Consider the following 10,989-nt stretch of genomic DNA (forward strand, 5'->3'; position numbering starts at 1 on the left):
TCCTGTGGCCCTGAGTTTCCTGAGGAAGGCTCACTCTGCTGCAGGAGATCTCAGGGGATTTCACAGAGCAGGCGCTAGCCCAAGGCCCAGGTTTGGCCTTGTATTCTGCTTCCTGGCCAGGGTTGATGGGGACATTGGCAGGACAGTTGGACTTTGGGAGGAACTCTGTGCAGCCTGGAGGCATTTAACAGTAGACAGATGGGGGTGGATGACTAGACCAATGGAGTTTGATAGTGAGAAAATTAAAGGGGGTGATGCTGGGAAGTTATAAAGACTGGATTTTGGAGTTAGATTTAGGGACCTTCTGTGCTTATATTCTAGTTCTGTGGTCTTGGCAAATTACTCAAATTTCCTACCAGAGTTTGGGCTTTAATGACCCACTCTCCACCACCACTCCATGAATTTAAAGGCCCAATTATTGGCATAGTACTAATGGAAATGGCAGTACCTTTAAGAAGCGGGTTAACTAGAGGTCTGCAGGTGGTCAGGGGCCATGCCATGGGAGGAAGCCCTGGGACCCCGGCCCTTTTCTTTTGTTCTCATTTACTCCTTGGGTATGAGGTGAGAAATCTTGCTTCACTGCAGTATCCCTGCCATGATGGGCTGCCTCACCACAGCCCCAAGGCAACAAAGCCAACCAATCACTCACAGCCTGGTTACCTCAGGCATTGCCGTATGAATGAAAAGATGCCTACTAAGTTCTCTAAATTCTACTTCTTCCTCTTTAAAGTTTCAGAGCTGCCACAATCTAATGGGGAGAGGGAAGTGTGGGAATGAGGATGCAGTGATTAAATGCTGGTGTGGAAACTCCTGAGGACTTTCCTTGGAGGGGTGGGTTCAACAGGAGAACAGGATTTATTTCTAGTATTCCCGAGCACAAAAGAAGAATCATAACCCTTCCCAAGTGAAACGTAACCCAAGCGAAAGAGAAGTCAGGTTCTCATTAATCTGTCCAAGCAAGAAGTGCGTATGTTTTGATTCTTAACTACATCAAAAAAAGGTGATCCAAGGGCATTTTGAAAAGCAAACCATGAGTGATTAAGGATAGCAGTAGTGATGGTGATCGCTTGTTGAGTGTTTGCTCTCTCTTCCTGGGGCTTCATGACCTGTCGTTTTTTTTATCCCTCACTGAGCACAAGCCAATAGCAGTCTCATGAGGTGGGGTGTGCCATGACCCTTTACTAGCGGGGAGGGGAAGTGGAGTTGGAATTTAAACCCAGGCTAAGTCAATCAACCCCACTCTACTGTGTGTGTAGATTCCAGGAGGTCTGATCCTAGATCCCAAGGAGCGAGGGTCGTCTAAGGCACTGGTAGGACCTTCAGGTGATGCTACTCATCACAAATTGTAACAACAGTATGATGATAAGGAGAAGATAAATATTTTATGCATTCCACAAAAAATTTATGAAGGGCTGTATATCAGGAAAAAATAAAATCTTGTCTTCATAGGGCTAAAATTCTAGTGGGGCAGTGGAGCAGGTACACACTAAAACATAAGTGAAATATAAAGCGTGTTCGTTAGGGACACTTTTCATAGAGAAAATAAAGAGAAAAAAATGCAGAGGGCCAGGGGTAGACAGAGGACTGAGATGTACCTGCAGTATTTATAGGAAGTCCTCACTTCACTCAGGGCTAGTTATAGAAAACCTGAAGGAGATTGGATGATGAGTCACACAGCAACCTGGGGAAGAACCATCTAGAAGGTGGAAATAGCAGCACAGGGGCCCTGAGGTGAGAGGGTCCTTGGCATGCTCGCAGAAACAGAACAAAACCCACAAAGCAGTTACCACAGTCAACCCACAACAGATAAGGGCAAGTGTGTTGGAGACAAAGCTAGAGAGTAGGTGTTACATACAAGGAAGTCCGTCAGTGCTGAGTGGGACGGAAAGGGTCTGAGCAGAGCATGATTGGTTGTCTGCAAAAGAAACACCCTGGCCACTTTCTACACAGTGAAAAGAGTGGAGATCACTTAGTGGTCAACTGCAGTAACTGGGCAAGAGATGGTGGCGGGGAAAGAGGGGTAACTGGATGCCTCAAAATAGGACTAGGTTCTGTACACATTTTGAGGGGAAAGCCAACAAGTTTGGTAGTCCTTGGTACTACCGTGGTAGCTACTCAGACCACCTTTAGACAGTGTTCCGACCTGGGCTCCAACCCTAATTACTTAGTCAGTGTTCAATTGCTGTGATGATCATCACATGACCACAGCAACTCTTCATTTTATTAATAAAATTTTTTATTCCACATTTTTCATATCATGTATCTTGATCCTATTCAATCCCTGTCCTTTTGCATCTGCCCTCCACCCCTGCGCCCCCCTCAAGAAAACAAAATTCAAGAAAAAAAAATGAAAATAAAATGAGAAAAAAAATTAAAAAGAAAAGAAAAAAAAGGGGAAGGAATTAAAAATCTCATAGAAGCTGTAGTGCGACCCAACAAGTCACACTGTATATTCCTTGGTCCGTACATCTCTACTTGAAGTATTCATTGCAAGGAGTCACTGGTCTGGTTCGAGGCCCTGGTCTCCACTCCACAATCAATGCTGGGCCCCCACTGGGACTCTTCTTGGACATCCCACTGCCGCCCTGTGTTGTGGAGATCCTTCAGCTTTGGGTCTGTGGGTCAGGTCCCTTCATGTGCTCCAGCAGATCATAGATGGGGTGGATGTTGGGAAGGCCAAGAAATAACCCTGGGTCTGGGCCTGGGCAGCTGTAGCGTTGGTCCACCAGATGAGAAATGGGGACAGCTGTCCTATGCTCATGATTTCAGGGGTGACTCACCCACACCTCTGCTAACAGGTTTAGATCTGTTGTGCTGCCCTGGCGGGGTGCAGGGCCTGCTCTCCCAAGTGTTATAGCTGGTAGGGGACCACAGCAACTCTTATAAAGGAAGGCATTTAACTGGGGCTTGCTTATGGTTTCAGAGGTTTCGTTCATTATCAGCGTGGTAGGAAGCATAGCAGCATGCAGGCAGACATGGTGCTGGAGGAGCTGTTCTACATCTACCCCAAAGCCACTTTTAGTGACACACTCCCTCCAAGAAGGCCACACCTTCTAATCCCTGTCAAGTAGTGCCACTCCCTAATGACCAAGCATTTAATACCTGAGCCTTTGGGAGGCATACCTATGCAAACCACCACACCTACTGGGAACCCTTTGCATGTCTCTGGGGATAAGGGAAATACTGTCTGTGTGAGGAAGACTTCCTGGAAGGCTAAGCATGAGGCAATATGACAGATTTTCCTTTCCATGAGAGAAGTCTGGGCCCACCTCTGAGTTGTGGAGTGCAAGGAGAACTCTACTGAGTATCAGGAACGCTACTGCTTTTCTCTGGATAAAAGGAAAGTGCTATTAGAACCAACATTTCCATTTCTACTGTGGCATTAAAACTATCCCCAAACATACTGTTGTTGTTTTGCTAAACGACTGTTGTCAAGTTGCCTTTTTAAAATTTATGCTTATACCCATAGATCTGTGTTGCCCTCAACTTTGGACAGAGGTGAAAGCAGAGGTGTGTGATTATCAGAGGATGACACACCTGTGAGCATGTGGGCAGCACTAATTGAACTCAATGGTACATAAAAAAAATTAAGAAGAGCACTTGGGGGCTGGAGAGATGGCTCAGAGGTTAAGAGCACCGGCTGATCTTCCAGAGGTCCTGAGTTCAATTCCCAGCAACCACATGGTGGCTCACAACCATCTGTAATGAGATCTGGTGCCCTCTTCTGGCCTGCAGGGACACATGCAGGCAGAATACTGTATACATAAGTAAATCAATAAATCTTAAAAAAAAAAAAAAGAAAGAAAGAAAGAAAGAAAAGAAAAGAAAAGAAAAGCACTTGGGAGGCAGAGCCAGGCAAATCTCTGTGAGTTCGAGGCCAGCCTGGCCTACAGAGTGAGTTCCAAGACAGGCTCTGAAGCTACACAGAGAAACCCTATCTCAAAACAAACAAACAAAACAACAACAAAAAAAAAACACATGAAGTTTGGAAGTGGACCTTCAGGGCATGGGGAGACAGGGAGGATTGGATAGGGGAAATGGTGGTTGGATATGATCAAATACATTATATCCATGTATGAAAAATTTAAAGAATAAAAAAGAATATATATATATGTATATATATATAACTTTTTTTCTTTGTGTGTGTGTGTGTATGTGTGTGTGTGTGTGTGTGTGTGTGTGTGTGTGTGTGTGTGTATGAAGGAAAAATTCCAATTTCCCCAAATCGGATACTGCAGGTCCACAGTACAGTAAGGCACTAAGGCTCTATATTAGTTACTTTTTGTTGCTGTGATAAAATATCATGATTAGAAGCAACTTAAGGAAGAGCAGGCTTAGCTTGGCTCACAGCTCTAGAAGAATAAGGATTCATCATGGCCCAGAAGGCAGAGCAGCAAGCATTCATGTCAGCAGGAGCAGGAAGCTGGCTAATCTCATTTCATCCACACGCAGGAAGCAGAGAGAGAGGTGAGGAAGTGAGGTAAGACTATAAACACACCAAGTCCGCCTCCAGTGACACACTTCCTCCCCCAAAGCTCCACCCCCAAAGGTTCCATAGCCTCCCCAAACAGTGCCACCGCCCGAGGACCGAGTGGGGGAATGATGTTAACAGTTGACAAGGAAATCTCTGAGAGATGAAACAATGATTTTGCTATAAATCTTCCCTCTTCTGTTAGGTTCTAGAAGGCATGAAGCCAGGGCCAGCTATGAGATATGTCTCATAAGTTTTCTAGGGCTCTGGTTATTGACCAGTGCCCACTGTTTGAGGCTGTCTGTTCGTGCCATTCTGTTTAGACTTGAATACCAATCATACCCTTGGGGGCTTTTCACATGGATGGCCTCTTCATCTGCTTCCTCCCATCTCTCTGCAGCTGAGAAAATCTCCCAGCAGGGACCAACATTGAGACGAATCCCTCTTTTGTTCTTATCCATTCAATGTGTTTATTTTTCAAGATTCCATTTGTGGAAAGCATTTAAACAGCATCATTTAGAAGAAAACAAAAGTCACCAGATGGAAAAATAGAATAAGAAACACATACACACACAATACACACACACACACACACACACCAATTCCCCAAGCAATCTAGGCAGGGTAGCAGAATTATTGTCCTGCTGCTGTGGACTGTGCAGCTGTGTTAGATAGAAATGCTGTCTGCTTTGACAGCCTAGAATTTTCCAGAGAGAACGAACACAGGCCAGTGGAATTCTATGCTACAGTGCACTTTGGGAATCTTTGACAAACCTGTCTCTGGTGAGAGCAGTTCCTGGTACTACCAGAGGTATTGAAGTGTGAAGTATGGGCAGCTTTGTCTTAGAACAATGCTTTCAAGTTGGCTCCCAGCTTATCTGGGCAGGCCTGGTTCTCAAGAGGCCAATCAACACTCTTAGCCACTACTAGCAGTAAAGCCAGGATGATGAGGTGCGGATGTGGGGTGGTAGGGGTGGGGGAGATGGTCCTGCCCTGCTCTGAAGGAAATCAAGAATACCAAACTGCTCCCTGCCCCCCACGGACAGTAAACATACCATTTTTGTCCAAGTGAGGGGAAGAAACACTGTATCAGTTAGCCACAGGTTCAGGCAGAGTGACTTTCATTTACAAGTAAATGCCAACTATCATTTTCTTTCTTTTTTTTTTTTGACATTTGTTCTCCAAAGGGGCTAACGAGAGAGAGAGAGAGAGAGAGAGAGAGAGAGAGAGAGAGAGAGAGAGAGAGAGAGAGAGAGAGAGAGAGAGAGAAGCACAAGGTGTTCACATCTGGACTTCTTAATGCTCCTTTTCCCTAGACTAATCTGCGCTGGACCCCCGACCTCCATACACAATGTGTCTGGATATAATATGCTCAGAAAAATGCAGGATGCTCATAACACTCATAGGAGAATATTGAGCCCTATATTCAGACCATACACCCCAACTCTTAGCCACTCTGTGATACTCAGTGATACATTTAACTTGTGTAAACTAGGTCTCTCCAGTTCTAAATGGCAGCTCCTGCCTCTCAGGAGGACCCTGAGAATAAACAACAGACTATAAATCGAGAGCTCCCGGCACACCATCAGCTCTATAAACAGCAACATGGTAACCACTGTGGGGATGTGGCTGCAGCTTTTTAATACCGTGGTGAGGACCCGGTGACAACCGCTGCTTCCAGGGGCTGCTAGCAGTATTGTAACAAGGGTTCTCAAAACAGTGACGGCTGATAGATACCATGCTGGGACTTCACATTAAGGGACCAATCACATCAAGGCAAAGAGAGACATGGAGAGCTCAGGGAGACGGTTAGGTCATCAGAGGAGCGTCAGGGAGAAAGGTAATTGGCAGACAGATGTTTTAAAATTTTAAGGGTCTGGCTCACATGATTCTGGAGACTGAGAAATCCTTTTATCTGCTGCTACAGGAGAGCTGGGGACTCGGGAAAGCCAGTGGTTCCATTTCAGCTCTGATGGAGTACGTACCAGTCACAGGGCAGGACAAGACAAAATGTCTCAACTGTCAGCCAGGGCTAGAACTGAACTTCTATACTCTCCCAGCTCTGGACACCAGGTTGACTGATCGTCACCGACATCGGGGAAGCTCATCTTTACTCAGTTCAAGAATGTTGCTGGAGGGCTTCTCTCCAGGTCCCACCAAGCCCCGCAGTCCCACAACCCATGTATAAAATAATCACTCAGATGCTTATATTACTTATAAACTGTATGGCCATGGCAGGCTTCTTGCTAACTATTCTGATATCTTAAATTAACCCATTTCTATAAATCTATACCTTGCCACGTGGCTCGTGGCTTACCGGCATCTTTACATGTTGCTTGTGCTGGCGGTGGCTGGAAGTGTCTCCCCCTCCTTCTTCCTGTTCCCCCAATTCTCCTCTCTCCTTGTCCCCCTGTACTTCCTGCCTGGTCACTGGTCAGTGTTTTATTTATATAGAGCGATATCCACAGCACAAGAATTCTAATGTTGATCTCATCCGGAAATAGTCTCACCCAGAAACCCCCAGTAGTGATTAAACAGGTATGTGGTCATCCCATGGCCCACATCAAGCCAAGACATAAAAGTAACCACTGAAGAGACAAAAACCTGTTCACAGAGCACGCCACCCCTTGCCTCACACCACAGCCTCTGCACACGTGCCTCCATCTTCCTCCCTGGCTTTTTTCATTAGTTTCTGCTCAGAATGGCCTTTTCTCATTTCAGATCTGATTAAGTCCTACTCATACATGAAGACTCAGGTTTAACAATTGCTCAGGATGGGTCAGCGGCTACTTCTGAATGCTCCCATAGTGCTACACTCACCCCTACCCTCTGCTGCTCTTATATCACACTGTGTATTACCTATCACAGTATATCAATGGCCCTGTGTGTGTCTACCTACAACATCCTGAAAACTTCTAGAAGTCTAAATCACTTCTAGATTCTTATAAAATCCATTTTAGATTCTACAAGAGTACCTAGCAGATAGAGGATACACAACAAACATGTTCTAGGTGAGAAAAGGGCTACTTAAGTAAGTGAATATATAATATACATTGCATAGTGGAACATTACCCCAATCAATGCATTTCATATTCTTAATCTATAAGTGTTGGTCTCAGGCAATATTTGGGGTTTCTTCTAATTTTCTATACCTAATGCTGGTTCTTAAACCACCAGACTCAGGAGCAAGGATTTCATGTTACTTCATTTTATCTCACTCAACTAAATTGAGCTTTGACAGCTCTCCAGAATGGTGAGAAATTCAATTTCAGTTACATTTGGGGGGTGTCAAAGCATAATCTTCAAAATTCTAAAAATATAATTTTGTATAAATATATAAGGAGCATGTGTCAAAAGATTTACATAATTCATTAATGAGGGAAGGCAGAGTGAAAAAAGTTGGCTTAAAGGATGACACAAGAAAATGGTAAATAGTTGGTCAGTGATTTAAAAGGAACAAAGGAGTAGTTGTTAACTTAACTATAAGACCAACTATAGTTAGTGCTATGCCCAGCAGTTAAACCATCACTTTAGAGGCTACTAAAGAAATATTCATATTATAACTAGGTGAGAATCATTTACTTTCTTTGAGGTTTGTGTAAGTGTAGTGATGTGAACAGCTCCTGTTTGAATGAAGAATGTTTGAATGCTTGGTCCCCAGGTGATGGAACTGTTTGGGAAGGATTGGGAGGTGTGGCTTCCTTGGAGGAGGTGTGTCACTGGGGGAAGGCTTTGGGGTTTCAAAAGCCCAAGACAACCCCGGTTAACCCTTTCCGCCTCATGATGAGGATCAAGATGTAAGCTGCCAGCTACTGCTGCAGGACCATGGCTGCTTGCCTGCTGCATGCTCCTCGCCGTGGTAGTCATGGCCTCTAACTCATCCTCTGAAGCTGTAAGAGCCAAATAAACTCTTCCTTTTCAAAGCTGCCTCGGTTATGGTGTTTTGGCACAGCAACACAGAAGTAACTAAGATAACAAACTAACAGATAATTCTACAAATGGTCCAGTGAGCATGTGAGAGTGCCCTTCGCCCAGAGAAAACAAGCAGCCTGTTCTGGAAACAGTCCAACTAGTGAAGAGGGTAAAGCGGGAGCTAAGTAAGCCATGGAGATCAATGTAAAACACAGATCAAATTAGATTCTGGCGAAATGTGTGTATGTGGCAGGGGTGTGGTAAGGAACAAAGTGACCCGGTAAATAAAAAAAACAATAGATTATAACAGGGACATTGGAGCCAATGCAGATGCAAAAGAGAAATAAAAGAGCTGCATTTTTTTTCAGGCCTGAGCAGCTTCTTGAAAAGACAAACAAATTGTGTTGGTCAACTATCCAAGATGTGTCCTGATAAAGTATAAACCGCAGAGTCTGCTGTAAGTTTGGGATGAGCATCTGGCTGCTTCCCTATTGGTGTCTCTACGAAGAGAACTGTTCACTTAGGAGAACACTACAAGCTTCACATTTACTAACAGTTTAGTAAAATCCCATTGTGTCTACTTGCCACATTTTCATCCTCCACTCTTCTGAGGATAGACAAAATGACAGCACTAGAAAGCATTCTGCTAAATGAGGTGATCCAGTTTCAGAAAAAAACAAAAAACAAAACACAACAACAACAACAAAAATCTTGTGCCCCTTCTCATATGCAGATCTTAACTTTTAATGTCTGTCTGTGCATACGTGTTTATAAGAATGGGACGAGACCGTGAAACTAGATAGGAGACCACAGAAGTCGGGGTAAGAGGTGTTGAGAAGTTGGGGAAAGTGTCACAGGCGACAAGAAAGTGGAAACGTTGATATTTGGAGGGGGAGAACATGCGGGAAGGTTCTGGTTTTATTAATCTATTTTTTTAAGTTGAGTTTATAGCTAGAATTTTTTCTTTTTTCTCTTTTTTAAGTAAAATTTTTTATTAAGAGATTTTTCTATTCATTTTATATACCAACCACAGATTCCCCTGTCCTCCCTCCTCCCACCCTCCCAGCCTTCCCCCAACCCACCACCCAGTCCCACCTCCTCCAAGGCAAGGTCTCCCATGGGGAATCGGCAGAGTCTGGTAGATTCAGCTGAGGCAGGTCCAAACCCCTCCTTCCATAGCTACAATTTTTTAAACATAACTATTTATTAATTTTTTGAGAATTTCACATCATGTACCCAATTCCGCTCACCTTACAGTCCCTCCATTCACCCCTCACCCCTGCAGCATGCCTTTCAAAGAACCCCCCCAAATTAAAAACAAAATGAAACAAACAAACAAACACCCCTCGCTCCTCCATCTTTCCAACACCTCTTCATTCATCCTAGTGGATTTGTGGGCCATGGTGTATCACTCGGTGTACCCCTTTGTCCAATCAGCCCCACCCACAAAACGTTCATTGCCATGAGTCACTGGTCTGGCTCAAGGCCTCTGGCGCACCTTCCTCACTGGGCCCTCACTAAAACTCCTCTCTGATATCCTGCTGTTGCCCCGAGTCATGGAGACCCTGTGGTTATGGTTCTGCAGGACCAGTCCCTTCGCACACTCCAGCAGGTCCCAGATGGGGTGGATGTTAGGGTGGGCCACCCCAAGGCCCAGGATGTGGGTCTGGGTGGTAGCTGAGCTGGTTGGTCCGGGCCACTGGGACCGTCTCCCTCAGGCAAGGGTCAGAGCCAGCTCTCCTAGGCCATGCCATTGAGGCCAGCTCTCCCATGCCCATCCCATGGGGGGTAGGACCAGCTCTGTTGCAGTGTCCAGCAAGGGGCAGGGCCAGCTATCCTCAGGTCAGGGAGGAGGAGGACTGGCTAAGCATGGCCCTCGGATTTCAACATGCGTGGTTCCTATGACCCCCTGTGGAAATGTGGGCCATGGACATCATCACAGATCCCAGGTACAGCAGAACACTGACCCAAACATGGCCTTGGGCAGCAGCTCGAGCCCAGATGCCACCATGCCCCAGTGGCGGCACAGGCCACCCAGATCAGGATGGCCTGGTAGCAGCAAGGCCCCTCGGACACCAACATGTCTCGGGTGGTTGTCCAGACCCTGGTCATCTGCACAGTCCCTGGTGGCAACAGGAGCCATGGACATCTACCCAGACCCTAGCTGCTGCTGGACCACAGGCCCAGACATGGCCCATGGCAGCAGCCTGGTCCAGATGACGTGATGGCCCTGTGCAGCAGTAGAGGTCACCGAGATCGGGGTATGACCCCAGGGGTGGCACAGCCCTCAGACATCAACGTGCCCATAGGTTGCAGCCCAGACCCTGGGCATCTGTGTGGCCTCTAGTTGTGCCATGACCAAGAGCATCAACATAGAACCTGGCTGTGGTAGGGCTAGGGACCCAGACATGGTCCTTGGTAGCAGATGGCTATAGTTTGTTGGTTTGTTTGTTTTTGCAGCACTGTATAGATTTTTTCTTTAAAAATTATTTTGCATGCTTTTGCTATAATTCCAAAGTCATCCCATAGTTCAGAAGATCTGTAATGGGCCAGTATATTACTAGACGGACAGTATTAAAGTGAGTCTTTTCTTTGAGGGAAGAATG

Source organism: Peromyscus leucopus, chromosome 7 (assembly GCF_004664715.2).
Source record: "Peromyscus leucopus breed LL Stock chromosome 7, UCI_PerLeu_2.1, whole genome shotgun sequence".
Lineage (NCBI taxonomy): Eukaryota > Metazoa > Chordata > Mammalia > Rodentia > Cricetidae > Peromyscus > Peromyscus leucopus.